Source organism: Panulirus ornatus, chromosome 64, assembly GCF_036320965.1.
Source record: "Panulirus ornatus isolate Po-2019 chromosome 64, ASM3632096v1, whole genome shotgun sequence".
Classification (NCBI taxonomy): Eukaryota; Metazoa; Arthropoda; class Malacostraca; order Decapoda; family Palinuridae; genus Panulirus; species Panulirus ornatus.
In genome coordinates this window covers 19329033-19350000 of record NC_092287.1, presented here as the reverse complement: position 1 = coordinate 19350000, position 20968 = coordinate 19329033, and the positions used below count along the sequence as shown (strand labels likewise).

The 20968-nt window shown below is 50.4% G+C and overlaps 1 protein-coding gene across 9 annotated transcripts in view; it reads right to left on the bottom strand.

Annotated features, from left to right (window-relative positions):
• The window catches only part of mub (poly(rC)-binding protein mub), a 400625-nt gene extending 383212 nt beyond the window's left edge, over nt 1–17413 (bottom strand). For 7 of the 9 annotated variants that reach the window (XR_011712083.1, XM_071657048.1, XM_071657042.1 and 4 more), the window contains exon 1: nt 17360–17413. The gene's annotated coding sequence lies outside the window, so the exon portion shown is untranslated. The remainder of the gene's footprint in view (nt 1–17359) is intronic. The other 2 variants (XM_071657043.1, XM_071657041.1) reach the window with 2 other exon arrangements.
• Nucleotides 17414–20968: the final 3555 nt, after the last annotated feature.

The window sequence follows — 20968 nt, the reverse complement described above, 5'->3', positions numbered from 1 at the left end:
GTTCTCTTGCGAACACTTACATTGTTCACGAGTACAATAATATTATTCATGGGTACAACTATACTGTTCATTGGAACATTTACATGACTCACGATACGACCCTCCCCCATCCTCCTCTTCCCTCCCAGCGAGGACGACTCAATACATCGTCCTGTCGTGGACGACCCGGGAGAGTGTCATCCACGACCACTGTTCAGAGGCGATTCAAAAGAGACCCGTCTTGTGGAGACCAGTTGTAGAAAAGACACAAAAAGGAAACCTCATTTCGCCTATAACAACGAAAGCAAATATCCCTCTATACACGCGTGAAGCGCAAGGACGCTCTCTGTAGTGTGTACTCTCGTACATCAGGTAGTGTTCCCGACACACACACACACACACACACACACACACACACACACACACACACAAAGATCTGACTGAGAGGGGTCCAGATAAGAGCAACTAAGACGGTGCCTTGAATTAAGGGAATTGAGCTACAATGAAAGGCTGAGGGGCCACAAAGCTGCCCACCATGGCGTGTGTGTGTGCGGGAGAGAGAGAGAGAGAGAGAGAGAGAGAGAGAGAGAGAGAGAGAGAGAGAGAGAGAGAGAGAGAGAGAGAGAGAGAATGATAACAGCTTCCAAGATTCTAATTCAACTGGACGATTCTGGTTGTTAGTGAACGGTTCTTCAAGAAATTGTTCATAGATTGGCCACAGGGGGAAAAAATAAGCCTCGTTACAAAAACAATTCTTTTTTTTTTTTTATAAAAGATGAAATGGTGTGTCTATAGCGTCTGGGTGTGGTGGATACATGATACAAAACAGACCAATGAGAGCAGTGAATGCTGGCAGTGTGAAATGATTCAAAAGGCTACTTCATGGGTTCAGTGCGGGGCCCCACGAGTGCACAACTCTCTCTCCTGAGTGTACAGCCGGGCAAGTATACTCACCAGTGGCGCCCTTAGGTGGTGGGCAAATCATGCAACCACATCATCTCCCTCCCCTCCTTACATTTCAAGGGCATCCCCAAAAGCTTTTGTGTCACTTCGCATCATCGGCGTCAACACTACTGCAGCTTCATGGACAGGTCCACGTGAAACTGAAAACACTGGATCACCTCTACACACACAGACACAGACAACACACATCTCTCTCTCTCTCTCTCCTTCCTTCCTTCCTTCTACTTCAATATCGGGGGAGCGGCAGCGCCGGGGACGCCCCTCGACTCAGCCAACCCCACGCGGTAAATATTGGAGGCCTTCCGACCCGAGCCTTATCTAGCAAGCCAGAGCCCGCCATCACCCGCCACGTTCTCGTTTCTCCCAGCTCTCTCTCTCTCTCTCTCTCTCTCTCTCTCTCTCTCTCTCTCTCTCTCTCTCTCTCTCTCACACACACACACACACACACACACACACAAATACCTCTCGTTTTATACCTACCATCAGTCATTAATCATTCTTTAACCTTTTGTAAAACGTTTACCTTATGTTACCTCATTCCAACCTTAGATCAATTTCTTTTTGGTGGGGGCTGTTCTCTGGCCCCCGCAGTTCTGGGAGGGGGAGGCCCTGGCGTATCAGCAAGCTGTTGGATGCAGCAGAACACCACACAACACACTGCAACAGACTGGGCGGCCCAGCTGCTGCTGGTAAGCTTCGAGACGACTTGTCAACCCACTTTCTTCACCACGTTCGACCCCCCCCATGTGGACCATCCTAATAACGTCCACGCATATTTCTAAGCACACGCCAGATTTTCACTGGATTTCATCTGCACACAAAAGGAACACTTTCCTTTCCCTCCATATACCCGTAGTTATGATGGGTTGACTGATTTGTGCCCTTAAACCCTGGCAAATGTATTGTGCACCCTATGCTCATCCTGTGAGCAGTAGCGCAAAAGGATTACAGGGGGAATCACAAAGGGGTCTTACTCAGACCCCAGTGGGATGGATGATATTACACACGATGCTACAATTCGTATTACAGTACATACACCACATAGTCTCATATGGTAAGTTTTATCGACTGGGTGTAAAAAGTGGATACGAACTCAAAATTCCAGGTACCTTGTTATTAAACCATAAGGCGTTGTGACATTTCTTGCAGGGTTTGTTTGCATCTATCCCTACGAGGATCTATTTTCTCACATTCTGAGACATAGTCTTCTGGTTTGTGTGTCCAGAGCTTTGACCACAAACTTCACAATTCACACAGTTAACATCTCCAGTTAGGTCAAAGCGCCAATAGTACCTATAGCCTAGCCTTCGTCTGGCAGTTACAACAACGTGGAATCTGCTGATCTTAATCACCCTCTCCATAATACATGTGTTACGTGACACGTTATACACCATGATGGAAAATGTTTCCACTTGCGCTTACCTGAACTCGTCTTCGTGCTTCAGAGAGGTCAGTTCTGGACAGCCCCGAACCCTTCTCTTCCCCCAACCTAACTGAGATGTAAAGTCAAGCACGTAGCTGAGGTGGACCCTACGTGCTGAAGATACGACATTCGACTAAAATGTCCGCTTACAAAACGTGAATCGTCCGGAGATTCGCAACCTCCCCGACATTTTCCATGCTAAGCTACGCCAAGTTGAGCTACGCAATGTTAACTTAGGTTAAGTAAGCTTTGATTCCCTTAGACTGACTTTAGAGTAAAGACCTAATGTAACCAATTCGAACCTACTCTTGCGTGGTGCAGGTTAGCTATCCTCCGAACCTACCAACCAATTCTAACCTAATCTTACTTAACACAGCGTGTACAACCTAACCTAACCCAGCATATATAAAAAGGTTTTGCTCACCAAACGACACCAAAATAACAGCTATGATGGACATTCGCTAACAAAAGACATCTGCCGACAAGAAATACATTTCAAAGACGTCGTGAAACAAAATATTAAGAAAAAAACGGAATATCTACACACACAAGATATTCATTACGACAAGACGACAGCACGCCAAGGAACAGAACGTTTCTTAACACGATAATCGCTGCAACAGACGTCCGCTAACAAGATAATCGCTACAAATGCTGTCCGTTAACCTCCGTGGTGTAGCGCCCAGCGTTCCTGACCGTGACGCATTCACGGGCCGCCCAAGGTCGAGCGCATAGGTTCGGATCCTGGTTGTGGCAGTCGATCCACACTCAACCCAGCTGTTCATCCACGCAGAGGAACTGGGTGATATAATGGGCACCTGGCTCAGGCTATATATATATATATATATATATATATATATATATATATATATATATATATATAATCCCTGGGGATAGGGGAGAAAGAATACTTCCCACGTATTCCCTGCGTGTCGTAGAAGGCGACTAAAAGGGAAGGGAGCGGGGGGCTGGAAATCCGTCCCTCTCTTTTTTTTCTTCTTAATTTTCCAAAAGAAGGAACAGAGAAGGGGGCCAGGTGAGGATATTCCCTCAAAAGCCCAGTCCTCTGTTCTTAACGCTACCTCGCTAATGCGGGAAATGGCGAATAGTATAATATATATATATATATATATATATATATATATATATATATATATATATATATATATATATATTCTTTCATACATATTCGCCATTTCCCGCGTTAGCGAGGTAGCGTTAAGAAAAGAGGACTGACCCTTAGAGGAAATATCCTCACTTGGCCCACTTCTGTCATCACCACCGCCGCTACCATCGCCGCTGCCATCATCACCGCCGCTGCCATCACCGCAGCCGCTGCCATCACCACCGGTGCTTCTGTCGCCACCTCCACCAGCACTACCTCTGCCACCACCGTAAAACTCTTGCCATCATCACTATTACCCTCATCATTACCAGCATCTTCTGCTGTACCACCCTCCCTCCCTCGACCTACAGTATATCACACCACAGAACGCCCATGGCCTCGTCAGGGAGCACCAGGTCTCCTGTCTTCGCATGCACCACTACCAAGCCACCCTCACCAACGGTTCTACCACCACCACCGCCAGCAGCAGTATGCGGGTGGGGCAGGAGGCTCCTGGTGGCGGGGCCGACGACTCCCCACCGTCCACTCCAGTTGAGATGGGAGGTAAACACCGGTTGGCTGGGGACAAGCCGCCCTGAGAGGGATGGAAAGATTTCCGGCCGCTCGCTGAACATTTGGGGGGGAGGGGGATCATGGCCACTGCTCCTACGGTCCTGAGGGCTGGCTGTACGCCGTCACCAGCCAGCGGCCCGCGGGCGAACGCTTATGGACGGGAACCACGCGACGCGAAATGAGCTTCCTTTACTTCCTCATACCGTCTGTGCGCCGTCGATGGGGAGAAGAGCAGCGGTGGTGTGATCAGGGAGATTTCTAACACCCCCGACACACCCCAGGTCCGCTGGGGCCGCGGTACGAGAGAGCTGAGAGGCATTAGTTACACTGCTATTCCTCGGCGTCCGCAATACGCAGACTGGCACGATCTGCGTCATGAGTTAGGTACACACACAGACCATACAGACCCAAGGTCCAATCGAGGCGGTCTGGCCTTTAAGAAAAAACAAACAAACAAACAAACAAACTTGTCAGCAAATGAAAAGGATGGCAAAACAAAGGCTCTCTCCCCCCCCCCCCCACCCCCCGGCACTCGCCGACAGGAAAACAGTAAGAAAAAATACCTTGCAGGATGCATAAGCCTGAAGGCATTCTTAATAATAGAGTCATAAGGCAGAATGAACATATATCAAGCGTCCAATCACCAACGACATGCCACTGCGTTATGATGACTAATTAAATGAATTATTCAATACCGGAGAGCGACAAGTGGTGATCAAGTCTAATTCTGAAGATATTAAGGGTGTTGCTCAGAATAACATTTTCTGGGAGCTGGTATCAAAATATTTCGCGCAGTCCAGATTAACTCGGTGACCTCTTACGTTAATAATCCATTTCCTCTCGTCGGTAATGATGGCGCTACTGCAAAGAAATTTTCAGTATCAACGTTGTCGAATCCTTTGCGTATTTTGAAGCATTGTATTAATTTGCCCCAGAGGCCAAACAAGTTTAATTCTTGCAGTCTTCTCACGAGACAAAATTCCCTACAAGGCCTTCCATTGAGGAACTCAAGACTAGTAAGTGACGGTAACTCACACCCTGAGGGAACCCATGCTTGCCTCAGTACCTCTGTAATGACCCATGCTTGCCTTATACATCTGTAATGACCCACGCTTGCCTCAGTACCACTGTAATGATCCATGCTTGCCTCAGTACCTCTGTAATGACCCATGCTTGCCTTATACATCTGTAATGACCCACGCTTGCCTCAGTACCACTGTAATGATCCATGCTTGCCTCAGTACATCTGTAATGACCCATGCTTGCCTCAGTACCTCTGTAATGACCCACGCTTGCCTCAGTACCTCTGTGATGCTCCATGCTTGCCTCAGTGCCTCTGTAATGACCCATGCTTGCCTCAGTACCTCTGTGATGCTCCATGCTTGCCTCAGTGCCTCTGTGATGCTCCATGCTTCCCTCAGTGCCTCTGTAATGACTAATGACCCACGCTTGCCTCAGTACCTCTGTGATGATCCATGCTTGCCTCAGTGCCTCTGTAATGACCCATGCTTGCCACAGTACCTCTGTAATGACCCACACTTGCCTCAACACCTTTGTAGTTGGGCAAGGGAGGCAAGAGCTATGCTGTGCATAGTTTTTTGGGGGGGAGAAGGGGGGGGGGGATGGCAGTTCAACGAGGGTCAAGGTAGCGAGGGTATGGCACAGGAAGACCCTGCGATGGAAACCGGAGAGGAGAAAGAAGCCATACAGGAGACGCTGGTCTTAAAGGGGAAGCCTGGGAGAAGGAAGCCTTAGTCCGCGAGAGAAGCTTTGGGGCCAAGGCTTCCTGAAGCTGAGACTTTTATGGCCTACTGGGGAGGCTTTACGAAGAGGGAGAGCGGGGGACTGGCGAGTCTCAAGCCAAAGGAAGGGCTGACCTAAGGAGAGGCTGATGAGGCAGGTGACGAAGGAGGACTCCAGGTGAGGCGGAGTCCCGCAGGGAGACCAACTCGAGACGGGGTGGCTGAGGTGAGGGGTGCAGCCGTGCGGAGGGGAGGACGACTGCCTGAAGCAGTGGTTGGTGGTCGTGGTTGGACTCAAGAGGAGCCGGAGGTAGTACATCCCCGCGCCCCCTTTACACCACACCGGTCCTGTTCGTGAGCTCCTGTTTACATAGGAAATCCGGGGCGGCCGCCCGCGCCATGCTCTCCACTAAGAGCAATCCTTGGGGTCAACACTTGACCCCCAACACACACCGATACACATCCCCCGCCAGCTTACATATTGTTACACAATGTCCCTCCTCCTCCTCCTCCTCCCTCACCACCACCTCCCCCTCAATGGGCGAGCCCCAGGCGCTCTGCTGGTCCCCTCAGACACCACGGTGACAGGGACCCTACCACACAATGGCTCCCACCTAAACTTCCACAGCCTCTCTAAGTGTAATATGGTACCATCAGGACCAAGACAATAGAACATTACTGCAGTAAGAAAATGAATCAACTTTTGGTCTTTCTCACTACCTGCTGACACTGACATGGGCAGAAAACATCCCTCAATCGCAGCCACGTTGATCTAAAATGTCAGATTAAGAAATAATGATTCGATAAAAGAGAAAAAAAGAAAAGGAAATCGAGAGAAATTATTTTCAAGAACTAATATGAGGTCTTCAGGAGTGTGTGTGTGTGTGTGTGTGTGTGTGTGTGTGTGTGTGTGTGTGTAGGAAGGAAAAGTTAAAGAAGTATGGAAGGAAGAGACTTCCATGTGAAGGAAGGAAGGTGGTATCATAACGGCTAATGCTCGCGTGACTCTGCTCTCGACACAGAAACTATGGGAACAAAATGGCCAGCAGTCGCTTTAAGGTTGTGCCGGTGCAAGTGTTTTGGAATGAAACGACACGCAGACACACCTCACGAGAGCCGTGGCCGAAATGAGACTCGTCAGAGAGAGAGAGAGAGAGAGAGAGAGAGAGAGAGAGAGAGAGAGAGAGAGAGAGGCAACATTACCGCTAAGGGGAGGGGATGGTTGAGAGAGAGAGAGAGAGAGAGAGAGAGAGAGAGAGAGAGAGAGAGAGAGAGAGAGAGAGAGAGAGAGAGAGAGAGAGAGAGAGAGAGAAATGAGTTCCAAAGACGGTGGATGTCTATTTCCACTCTGGCTGAGAGACATGAGTGGAGGGGTGGAAGAGCCACTCCTGCAGCTATGCCAGCAGGACTCTCCACACCAGGAGGTATGATGACATACCCATCAGCGACTTGGGCGGATGGGGGGACACCTGCATAACACCTCTCCAGCTTTGGGAAGGTCGAGTCTGCTTTCGCTATACAGTGCTTCCAGGACAAGACTGGAAGGGGTGTGGTCCTGGCCAAAGCATAGCTCGTGTTATCACAAGGGTTCAGTGATAACTGTGCTGAACTCTGATTGGACGAAACGACTTGAGATTCAGAGAGTGAGGGACATGCGCTGCGTTTTTCTTTGAAGTCGTGAAATTTTGGACGAAACGACTTGAGATTCAGAGAGTGAGGGACATGCGCTGCGTTTTTCTTTGCAGTCGTGAAATTTTGGACGAAACGACTTGAGATTCAGAGAGTAAGGGACATGCGCTGCGTTTTTCTTTGAAGTCGTGAAATTTTGGACGAAACGTCAGAGGTTCAGAGAGTAAGGGACATGCGTTTTTCTTTGCGGTGGTGAATTCAACGAAATCAGCAAAGCCCCGTTCCAATACGCAACCAGTTACCGAAGAACGTCGTCGTATTTTTCAATTCATATAATCATTAACCCAGGACCAGTTTGTTCGAAAGAGTCCTGGTGTCACCCTGGACATTTTTTTTTTTTTTTTCAAAGGTTCCTGCAGCATAGGATGCGTTACTTCCAGCAGCAAGGAAATGTAGACTCCTTTGAAGTGAGAAGTACTCTGATGAGAATGTACTCCTAATGACACAAACTTCACCAAAAGTGACTTTCGAATCGTGGCGTAGCCTCGAGTAGACGCAGTCCGGTAACACCTGAGACACTAGCATGATGGACATTACTGGTACAATTTGTCCATGGTGACTCATCAGAGTCTCTGGACTTTCACAGTCCCCGTTTGTGTCACCACTTGACATGCCTGGTGACCTGTATTCTCCCCAGGTGTCATATTAGCTCCCTGGTGTCAACCAATTCTCCCCAGGTGCCACACAGCCTACCTGATGTCAAACATTCTCCCACGGTGCTATAATGGCTCCCTGATGTTAAACATTCTCCCCAAGTGCCACATACTGCAGCCCTTGAGTCAAACATTCTCCCCATGTGCCACAAGCTGTCTCCCTCGTGTCTAATGCTCTCCCCAGGTGCCATATATTATCTACGGTGTCCAACATTCTCCCCAGGTGCCACATACTATCTCCCTAGCATCAAATGCTCTCCCCAGGTGCCACATACTATCTCCCTAGCGTCAAATGCTCTCCCCAGGTGCCACATACTATCTCCCTAGCGTCAAATGCTCTCCCCAGGTGCCACATACTATCTCCCTAGCGTCAAATGCTCTCCCCAGGTGCCACATACTATCTCTCTAGCGTCACACGTTCTCTCCAAGTGCCACATACTATCTCCCTAGCGTCACACGTTCTCCCCAGGTGCCACATACTATCTCCCTAGCGTCAAATGCTCTCCCCAGGTGCCACATACTATCTCCCTAGCGTCAAATGCTCTCCCCAGGTGCCACATACTATCTCCCTAGCGTCAAATGCTCTCCCCAGGTGCCACATACTATCTCCCTAGCGTCAAATGCTCTCCCCAGGTGCCACATACTATCTCCCTAGCGTCAAATGCTCTCCCCAGGTGCCACATACTATCTCCCTAGCGTCAAATGCTCTCCCCAGGTGCCACATACTATCTCCCTAGCGTCAAATGCTCTCCCCAGGTGCCACATACTATCTCCCTAGCGTCAAATGCTCTCCCCAGGTGCCACATACTATCTCCCTAGCGTCAAATGCTCTCCCCAGGTGCCACATACTATCTCCCTAGCGTCAAATGCTCTCCCCAGGTGCCACATACTATCTCCCTAGCGTCAAATGCTCTCCCCAGGTGCCACACAGCCTACCTGATGTCAAACATTCTCCCCAGGTGCCACATACTATCTCCCTAGCGTCAAATGCTCTCCCCAGGTGCCACATACTATCTCCCTAGCGTCAAATGCTCTCCCCAGGTGCCACATACTATCTCCCTAGCGTCAAATGCTCTCCCCAGGTGCCACACAGCCTACCTGATGTCAAACATTCTCCCCAGGTGCCACATACTATCTCCCTAGCGTCAAATGCTCTCCCCAGGTGCCACATACTATCTCCCTAGCGTCAAATGCTCTCCCCAGGTGCCACATACTATCTCCCTAGCGTCAAATGCTCTCCCCAGGTGCCACATACTATCTCCCTAGCGTCAAATGCTCTCCCCAGGTGCCACATACTATCTCCCTAGCGTCAAATGCTCTCCCCAGGTGCCACACAGCCTACCTGATGTCAAACATTCTCCCCAGGTGCCACACAGCCTACCTGATGTCAAACATTCTCCCCAGGTGCCACACAGCCTACCTGATGTCAAACATTCTCCCCAGGTGCCACATACTATCTCCCTAGCGTCAAATGCTCTCCCCAGGTGCCACATACTATCTCCCTAGCGTCAAATGCTCTCCCCAGGTGCCACACAGCCTACCTGATGTCAAACATTCTCCCCAGGTGCCACATACTATCTCCCTAGCGTCAAATGCTCTCCCCAGGTGCCACATACTATCTCCCTAGCGTCAAATGCTCTCCCCAGGTGCCACATACTATCTCCCTAGCGTCAAATGCTCTCCCCAGGTGCCACACAGCCTACCTGATGTCAAACATTCTCCCCAGGTGCCACACAGCCTACCTGATGTCAAACATTCTCCCCAGGTGCCACATACTATCTCCCTAGCGTCAAATGCTCTCCCCAGGTGCCACATACTATCTCCCTAGCGTCAAATGCTCTCCCCAGGTGCCACATACTATCTCCCTAGCGTCAAATGCTCTCCCCAGGTGCCACATACTATCTCCCTAGCGTCAAATGCTCTCCCCAGGTGCCACATACTATCTCCCTAGCGTCAAATGCTCTCCCCAGGTGCCACATACTATCTCCCTAGCGTCAAATGCTCTCCCCAGGTGCCACACAGCCTACCTGATGTCAAACATTCTCCCCAGGTGCCATAAATGGGGGGGGGGGGGGGAGAGATGAGAGAGAGAGAGGTACTTTCCCCCTAGCACAGCGGGGGGGGGGGGGGTGCATCATTCCCCCAGGGTACGGGACGTGACCAAGTAACGCTGTCCCTGGCGTCTGGGGTACCATACCCAGCACCACCCTAGCCTACCTACACACGCATCCCCCAGCAGCACCCCAGCACCCGCCCCCAGCAGCACCCCAGCACCCGCTCCCAGCAGCACCCCCTATAACCGCGCCCCTAGCAGCACCCCAGCACCCGCTCCCAGCAGCACCCCTGCAATCGCCCCCAGCAGCAACCAGCCCACCTGCCTCAACCACTACCTGCCTGTGACATATTGTCATGGGTCTATATTACACTGACAAACCCATACTCTCACTCCTCTCCCAGCCTCTGGTCCTTCAACCTCTCCCAGCCTCTGGTCCTTCAACCTCTCCCAGCCTCTGGTCCTTCAACCTCTCCCAGCCTCTGGCCCTTTAACCCCTCCCAGCCTCTGGTCCTTCAACCTCTCCCAGCCTCTGGTCCATCAACCTCTCCAAACCTCTGGTCCTTCACCTCTCCCAGCCTCTGGTCCTTCAACCTCTCCCAGCCTCTGTCCTTCACCTCTCCCAGCCTCTGGTCCTTCAACCTCTCCCAGCCTCTGGTCCATCAACCTCTCCCAGCCTCTGGCCCTTCAACCTCTCCCAGCCTCTGGTCCTTCACCTCTCCCAGCCTCTGGCCCTTCAACCTCTCCCAGCCTCTGGCCCTTCAACCCTCCCCCCTTTGGTCCATAAACCCTCCCCCGCCTCGGGTCCTCAACCTCTCCCACCCTTTGGGTCCACAACCTCCCCCACCCTCTCCCCACACCTTCCCCCCCTTGGGCCCATAAAACCTCTCCCACCCTCTGGTCCTTTCAACCTCTCCCAGCCTCTGTCCTTCACCTCCCCCAGCCTCTGGTCCATCACCCTCCCAGCCTCGGGTCCTTCCCCTCTCCCCCCCTCGGGCCCCTTCAACCTTCCCAGCCTCGGGAAAACCAAAACACCCTTCCCCTAAACCGAATCCTACCTGTTCCAGTCCATAACTACCAAACGTCCAAACCACCAGACGACCAATCACCTGAAAATCATTCCATTTATCTTTCTAACTTCTAAACCCACATAATTGCAAGATATAAAAAAAAAAAACCCTTCACTTTATCCAAGTTATCAATAATCAATTTGGTAACACCTACCTCACCCATCCATCCACTAGGGGGGGGGGGCCAACTGAAAACCACCCCCTTCTCTTCTTCTCTCTTCCTCTTCTCTCTCTCTCTCTCTCTCTCCTCTTTTCTCTCTCTCTCTCTTCCCCCCCACGCCGTGTGGTTTCCGCTTCACGCCTCTCCTTCCCAGTTTTTTTGGTCTGGCAGGATTTAAAAATTCCCCCAGGCACAAAATGGCTTCCTCCGGGAAGTCACCCCCCCCCCCCTTCTCTCCTCCCAACCTCTCTCTTTTCCTCTCTCTCTTCTCTTCTTTCTCTCTCTCTCCCATAACTTCCCCAAAACCCAAACAGCCAACACAAAAAGAGGAAAATATAAATTTCTCGCCACTGCTTCCCAGATGTCAATGAACCTAACCACAAAATTTACGTGCAATAATCCCCACATCTAAGCCAAAGTTGCATCTTATTTTTCCCGAAATTCTTCTCTTCTCTCTTCTCTCTCTCTCTCTCCTTCTCTCTTCTTCTCTTCTCTCTCTCTTAAGAATGTGTGGAAGTCGAGAAACATTATCTCGGAAAGCAAAAATGGGTATTTTTTAAGGAATGTGGTTCCAACAATGTTGTATGGTTGCGGGGGTGGGTAGGAAGAGTTTTGCGCAGGGGGGTGGATGTGCTGGGAAAAGAGATGTTTGGGACAATTGTGGTGTGAGGTGGTTTTTATCGAGTAAGTAATGTAAGGGGGGGCGAGTGTGGAAAAAAGAAGGTGGGTTGAAGGGAAGAGGGTGTTTTGAAATGGTTTGGTCACATGGAAGAATGGTGGGGAAAAATTTACAAAGAGGATATATGTGTCAGAGGTGGAGGGAAACGGGAGAAAATGGGAGACCAAATTGGGGTGGAAAGTGGAGTGAAAAAGATTTTGAGTGACGGGCCTGAACTTTCAGGAGGGTGAAAGGCGTGCAGGGGAATAGAGTGTTGGAACGATGTGGGATACCCGGGGGTCGAGTGCTGTCAATGGATTGAACCAGGGCATGTGAAGCGTTGGGGTAAAAACCATCCCGTGTGTGGGGGGTGGATGTGGAAAAGGGAGCTGTGGTTTCGGTGCATTATTACATGAAGCTGAATGAGTGTGAACGAATGGGGCCTTCGGGTTTTTCCTAGCGCTACCTCGCACCCTGAGGGGGGGGGGGTTGTTTTTTCCATGTGTGGGCGAGGTGGCGATGGGAACAAATAAAAACAACAGTAGTTTGTATATGTGTATTAGTTTGTTGTGTGTGTTTTTATATGTTACTTGGATGTTAGGTTGTTATTGTGATGGGTGGGGCATGTATGTATTACATGTGTTGTGGGGGGTTGGGCCCTTCTTTCGTTGTTTCCTTGCGCAACCCCCGCTAACGCGGGAGACAGCGCAAAGCAAAAAATAAATTAAAAAAATTATTATTATTCTATATTAATATATTTAGGGGAACCCTGGGGTTGATAGCGACGAACTGAAGTCACGCTTTTAAATCACTTACTCGTATGTGTCAACCAAATGGACCGACGTCATCCTTCGAGAGGCGAGCAACGTAGTCTCCCAGGGGTGACTTCACCCGACCCCTCCCTCCACCGTGATTCAGACACCCTCCTCCACCTCCTCCTCCGTGCACCCCCCCCCACTTCCTCCCCCTCTCACCCGAGACGTCACACGCCCGTGCTCTGCTGGCGTGACATCAGCGGACGGTGTGCCTGTCTGTGACCTTCACCCACCCGACAACGCCGGGGAAGTCAACGGCTCGTGGCCTAGGATGGCCTGCCTCCATCTCCCTCTCCACCTACCTCCCCCTCTGCCAAATGAAGCCATTCTTAATACTCTCCCCACACACACACACACACACACACACCCTCGTTCTCCCCGCGCGCGCTCCACCCCAAACGCCCCACACTGCAAAATTGATCGCCAACTCCCATTTCTTGGTCGGGTCAAAATGTTCTCCCAACCATTACGGCAAAAAAAAAAAAAAAAAAAAAGGATAAGGAAAGAAAACGAGATAAGCGATTTTTGTGTGTGTGTGCGTGTCAATATACAGTCAACACATCAAGGATATTTCATTACATCAACAAAAAGTATGGTTTCATACACCATCTACTGTTACATAAGACACCAGCAATCCCGCACAAGGTCGAATATTAAACTCTCGTCTCGCCGATCCTAATGATCCAAACATGTTTTTTTTTTTTTTCACTTACACTTATGAGGGAAAAAAAGAAGAGGACGTCGATGGAGGATCACAATACATCGATGGAGGATCACAATACCTCGATGGAGGATCACAATTTCCTTACGTATCCTGTCTTACCGTCCATGACGGAGCACGAAACACTGGCTGGTGGTGTTCTGTCTGCACAGGAGAGGGGATACCTTCTGTACGATGACTGTCCAAACCGCCGTCAGCCACAGTCGTACTGTCGCCTGCATATTGATCAAACCCCTTCTTGAGTACCAGGGTTCAACCCCCCACTGTGGGGAGAGTGAGTGAACCCCTTTGGGTCGGGTGACTTCAACCCCTTAAGTTCGACGACTTAATTTCTCGAGTACGATAACCTCAGCCTTTGAGGATGACGACTTTAGTTATCGTACCCTAAGTGGGGTATAGAGTTATCGTACCCAAACAAAAGAGGAAGGGGGAAGTCATCATACCCAAACAGATAACGTCATCATAGCCAAAGGGGTAAAGGCGTTGTACCCAAAGGGGTGAAGTCATCGTACCCAAAAGGAATACGATATTCGTACGCAAAGGAGTAAAGTCATCGTACCCAAAGGGATAATGTCTTCGTACCCAACGGGGTAAAGTCATCGTACCCAAAGGAGTAAAGTCACGTACCCAAAGGAGTAAAGTCATCGTACCCAAAGGAGTAAAGTCAACGTACCCAAAGGAGTAAAGTCAACGTACCCAAAGGAGTAAAGTCAACGTACCCAAAGGAGTAAAGTCATCGTACCCAAATGAGCAAAGTCATCGTACCCAAAGGAGTAAAGTCTCGTACCCAAAGGGATAATGTCTTCGTACCCAACCGGGTTAAGTCATCGTACCCAAAGGAGTAAAGTAATCGTACCCAAATGAGTAAAGTCATCGTACCCAAAGAAGTAAAGTCTCGTACCTAAAGGGATAACGTCTTCGTACCCAACGGGGTAAAGTCATCGTACCCAAAGGAGTAAAGTAATCGTACCCAAATGAGTAAAGTCATCGTACCCAAAGAAGTAAAGTCTCGTACCTAAAGGGATAACGTCTTCGTACCCAACGGGGTAAAGTCATCGTACCCAAAGGAGTAAAGTCATCGTACCCAAAGGAGTAAAGTCGTCGTACCCCACCGGGTTTCCTCACATCGGGCCTATTTAAGGGATCAACATTAATCTGCTCCAGATTTTCGCAGATAATGACTCGCGTCAAGACAAGATTAAACGTCCTTCACTGTTGGCCCAGGATAACACTGTAACATCCCCAGCTGTAACCCCCAAACGCCACCCGCGGTTACTACAGTGGTTAACAGTACTAGAGGAGTTACGGTACTCGATCCGTTACTGTAGTGGTTAACAGTACTACAGGAGTTACGGTACTCGATCCGTTACTGCGCACTACGGCCGTTACCACAGCTGTGCACTGTACGTACTTGCCTTGTTACAAACACAGTAATCACCCGCGACAATTACAGCCGTTACTACAGTAGATTACAAGGGCTAAAACTAAACCCAGGGCGTAAAAATAGAAAAATAAAAACATGTTCCAACTCAATATTTTTTTTTTTTTCATTTTGGGGGGATTAAGGGGAGAAGGGGGGGGTTCGAGATGGGGCTCCGGCTACGTAGCTCCCCTCCTCCCCAACCCATGGCCTCTGCCCGTGTCTGCACACGTCCCCAGCCCATGTGTGCTAAGACCTATGGGTCTTAGTCTACTTCATTATCTCCCCTATTGTACTACTCACTACTGTGCCTCCATCATCGTAACCCTCACTGCATGTTATCTACCCCCTACACATGGTAATAATCTACCCATGACGGTGTGTCATCTACCCCTACGCATAGTGATACGCAGTGTACCCCCCTGTGTGATCTACCCCCCCCCCCCCCTACACATGGTAATACTGTACTCCAGGTGTATGTAATCTACCCCCTACACATATTAATATTCTACCCCTGACTGTGTGTGATGTACCCCTACGCATAGTGATACGCAGTGTGATCTACCTCCCTACACATGGTAATACTGTACTCCCGGTGTATGTAATCTACCCCCTACACATACTAATATTCTACCTATGACTGTGTCATCTACCCCTAAACATGTTAAGCTGGTACCACTGCTTGTATGTCATCTACCCTCGACAAATGGTGATATTCTACCCTTAGACATTATACTGGTATGTACCTCAAGCATCTATAGTCTGTGTGCGTAATGCTATGTTCCACCCCATGTGGCTATAGTCTCCCCACATATGGCTATACTCCACACCGTGTGGCCATAACTCCCCTTCATAGGCTATATATCTCACCCTAATTCTATATTCCACCCTATTTACCTGTAATAACAACCTATGGAGCTATAATCTCCCCATATATATACACATATATACTTCTATTCCACCCCTCGTGGCTATCACTCTCCCCCAAGTATAGCTATATTCCACCCTATGTGGTTATAACCTCCCCGAATATTGCTATACTCCTCCCCACCTTGGGTGTATGATCTCCTCACATTTGGCAATATTACACACGCCTATATCGCTACAATCTCCCCACACATGGCTATAACCAACACGGGTCAGAATATCTCCCCACACATGGCTATAACCAACACGGGTCAGAATATCTCCCCACACATGGCTATAACCAACACGGGTCAGAATATCTCCCCACACATGGCTATAACCAACACGGGTCAGAATATCTCCCCACACATGGCTATAACCAACACGGGTCAGAATATCTCCCCCCTTCCCCTTCCGTGTACACCATGGGCTATATCCCCTCACCCCTCACCCCTCACACGGTGAGGTCGCACACACACACACACACACTAAGCAACAGGGAGGGACACAATGCTTCCCCAAATAGCCCTGTGGACCCGTGTTAGAGGCACGCTCGTCCGCCCCTCCCCCCCGCCAGACACAACACCTGCATCCATCTTCCCACCTTTTCCACCTCCTCCTCCCTCCCCCCCACGACCTCCACACTACCACCGGGGCACAAAACAAAAGACACCTCCTCCAGGTGAATATTTCTAAATACATTTAGAGCTGCGAGTCGCCGTGTGGCCGTGATAATAAAGTGGTGTACACCAAGTGTGTGTGTGTGTGTGTGTGGGTCCACCGTCACACTCACGGCTTGGCAGTCGCCTCCGGGGGTGTTGGGGTGAGGGCGAGGGGAAGGCTTAATGCCAGGGTAGGAGGTGTGTGCGTGGGGGAGAGGGGAGCTGTGGAGAGGGCACGGCACAGACGAGGCAAGGATGCAGGTGAGAGGCGAGGGTATGAGTGGAGGGGTGGGGGATAGAGAAGGTTCGGGGCGAGGGTGAAGGGGGCGCGGCAAGGAGGTAGGGGGAGGGAAGACAGAGGGTGGGTGGAAGGCAAAGGGGAATAGGAGGGAACAGGAGGAGATGTGCCTGCTTAAGCCTCACACAACACAACCCCCTCCCCACAGACACAGAGACACACATCGTCAACCGGGTGAAGGTTGGGGAGAGGTGGGGGAGAGGTGTTTCACGGTAGGGGGGAGAAGAAGTGTGTCCAGGGGGAGCGTCGCTCCAAGTCAAGTGCCTCCGAAGGTGAGTGCCTGCCTCACCAGGGAGGGATCCCAAGCCGGGTGAGCAAGTCCCACGAGGGACGACGCCACGTTAAGATAGGACGCTCTTATCATAATGAAGGGCACTCGTCATGTTAGGCCCCCTCAGGTGTGTGTGTGTGTGTGTGTGTGTGTGTGTGTGTGTGAGGCAGCGAGGGCCTCCCCAGTGGCCACACTCACCTGTAGGTTCCAACAGTAGGTGTGTGTCTCGCCTTATCGCCTTACGGACCTGGGGGTGAGAGAAGGAGAGAGGATATATTAAAACAAAAAGCCATTCTAAAAAAGCCGAATGTTATCATGGATGTAAGCATAACACTCAGCGAGCAAAGTTTCTTACCGTGTACCCCTAAACACTGCACTCAGTGAGCGTATCGTCTTACTGGGGAGGACGTATCACACTCAGCGAGCGTCGTATACTGTTTACTCTCACATTAATCCAATCCACTCAATATATATATATATATTTTTTATTTCAATTTTCCAAAGGAGGGAACAAAGAGGGGGGCCGGGTGAGGGTGTTCCCTCAGGGGCCCAGTCCTCTGTTCTTGACGCTACCTCGTTATCGCGGGAAATGGCGAATAGTATGAAAAAAAAAAAAAAAAATATATATATATAATATATATATATATATATATATATATATATATATTCCTATGAGTCCATGGGTAAAATGAAACACGAAAGGTTCCCAAGCGCACTTTCGTGTAATAATCACATCATCAGGGGAGACACAAGAGAGAAAGATGTGAACTTTTCGTGTTTCATTTTCCCCAAGGACTCATAGGAATATCTTGATCACGCGCAAAATTGTGATCCTTTCCAATACACACACACACACACACACACATATATATATATATATATATATATATATATATATATATATATAACAGATAAAACTGACACACATGAAGCATTACACCAAGTCATCCTGCATGATCATGTCAGGTTGACAGCTGAAACTATCCTGGGTCCCGCTGTCTTGCAAGCGACCCTCCTCCTCCTCCTCCTCCCGACCCATCGTTAGCACCAACTGGGGGCCGTCTTGTCAACACCTTGCTTAAACTCCCAGCCGTACGGGTGAGCTGCTCCCCCCTCCCCAACGTGCACCTCAGCCACCCGTCCTCTGGTAGCCTGATCAAGGTCTCGCATCTCCCTCTCACTCGATCTCTCACTTCAGGCGTGTACTATCTCGTCCTACACTACCTTGCACATCGTCTCTAGCCTACCCCCTTGGCCTCTCCCCTTCAATCACCCTCCCTCCGTGGCCCGGCCCGGCCCGCCTCCCCCAGCTAAGTGCCAATAAGCTTCTCTTACCGAGGCACACACTCTCCCTGCTGCCTTTCATTAATGTAACGTCACGACGAATGGAAAACAAGACTTGCTTCCCTCACCACTCCACCACCCTCCCTCCCTCTGAGTGTGTGTGTGTGTGTGTGTGTGTGTGTGTGTGTGTGTGTGTGTGTGTGTGTGTGTGTGTGTGGAGGAGGAGGTTTTACACTCGTGGGGCGCGCCCCCTTTCCCCCCTTCTTCTCTTGAACTTTCCCCACTATCATGCAACTTTTTAAACTCAATGTACGCGGTCCATATTTATAGCAGTCTGTTTGCCATTCATACATCACCATCAAAAAAGGACTTGTTTACATCTTTCCAGAGGAGTTTCCTGCGTCGTGTCGTCTGGTTGTTTGATCCCTGCGTCGCTCGACCTGTTCCCACCTGACGCCATCTCACTGGTCTGTTAATGAGATCAACCCTTGATCTTCTCCCTCCTGTGCTGGAGATATTCAAGGCTTCGAACCCCTTTCCTGTCACTCTGTCATCTTAATTCTGGTCCCATGTTCTAGCTCTAGGGGCCTTATACTGGAAGTGTCCATCTGCCGTACACTCCCACAGGCCATACACCTGGATGCTGTTCTAATATCTGGCTACGTGTCCTGTATTGTTCTCCCAATGTGGGACCCGGGCAACAGGATCGGGACGATGTCTACGACCGAGCCTCAACACACATAAGACTCCTGCAGCTTAGCTCCATTTTGATAACATTCATATCAAGGTCTTCGTCCGCTGTGTCCCATCCTCCGTACCTCACATCTCCCAGAAGTACTGCCTTTCATCATCCATGTATCGGACCCAACTATGGAGTTGGTCTGGTCCCCTTGCAGGACGAATGCTGTCCACCTCTCTCTTATTTCACTTGCCCCCATGACTCTCGGCATCATCAGCAAACATAGGTCGGGTATGTGCACAAAGCTTCAGGACCAATGGAGATACTTCGTCAGGGTCAGCCGTATTGTCCAAGACAACTTTAGCATTATATTCCCGTCCGCTCCAGACCTGCCAATGGTTTCATGGTTTCCAAGGCCACCTTCCCGTGCCATCTCACTGGAGTTGCGACTATACCGTCCTCCACCGTGAAGACATTATATTCCTATTTCTACTATACGTCCCGACTCCGGGCGGGCCCGTGATGACTCATGGTCATTAACGCTAACCAGTAACTTGCATGCGTGCGTGCGTGCATGCTCGCTCATGCACGTCATGGCCAGAAATGACACCTGTGAACATGACTGTCCTCTGCCTAACCCCTCCCCCCCGTAACCCCCCCCTTGTAATATTCTGAGACGACCTCCCCCCCGCACACACACCTCCTTACACCCAAGCTCCGATCCGGCTCGTTTAAGCTCGGGGAACGACCCCCAGCGTCCCGTCTCAGCTCACACCACAACGGCAGCATCAGTTCTCAGCTCACACCACAACGGCAGCATCAGTTCTCAGCTCACACCACAACGGCAGCATCAGTTCTCAGCTCACACCACAACCCCACCGTGTGCTCTCTGCTCAGACCACGACCCCCATCAGCCCGTCTCAGCTCAGATCGCGACTCTTGTCATCCGGTCTCAGCTCATACTACGAGCCCCATCACCCTGTCTTAGCTCATACTACGAGCCCCATCACCCTGTCTCGGCTCTGACCACGACCCCATCACCCGGTCTCGGCTCTGACCACGACCCCATCACCCAGATCTCAGCTCACACTACGACCCCATCACCCGGACTCGGATCAGACCACAACGCTATCGACCGAGCTCAGTTTAAACCATAACCCTATCACTCAGTCTAAGGTCACACTACGACCCCATTAACCTGTCTTGGCTCAGACCACGACTCAATCACCCAGTCTCAGCTCAGATCAAGGCTCCACCACCTGGTCTTAGCTCAGACCACGATCCCATCATCCGGGCTCAGGTCAAACCATGATCTCATCACTCAGTCTCAGCTCAGACCTCCACCCCACCATCCAGTTTCAGCTAAGATCTAGGTCCCATCACCCGGTCTCAACTCAGAACACGACTCCATCACCCGGTCTCAGCTTAGGGAACGACCCCATCACCCGGTCTCAGGTCAGAGCACGACCTCATCACCCGGTCTCAGCTCAAGGAATGACCCCATCACCGGACTTAGATGGGAACACGACCCCATCATTCGGTCTCAGCTAAGACCACAACCCCATCCTCCGGTCTGGGATTAGACCACGATCCCATCACTTAAGCTGAGCTCAAACTACGACCCCATCACCCGCTCTGGGCTCAGGTCAACACCACGTAAAGCCATCAGGACGACCACAGTTCTTAAAGTCGTCGCTGCACGCCCACGACTTTACTTCCTAGACAACAGGACGACCCTCTAACTCTAGCCGACTGTACGACCCTTGTGTACGACGTGCTTGGCCTCTAGGACAAGCCAAAGGGTCGGCGTCCTCCAGTACTCAAGGGTCGTCCCGTCGTGTTCA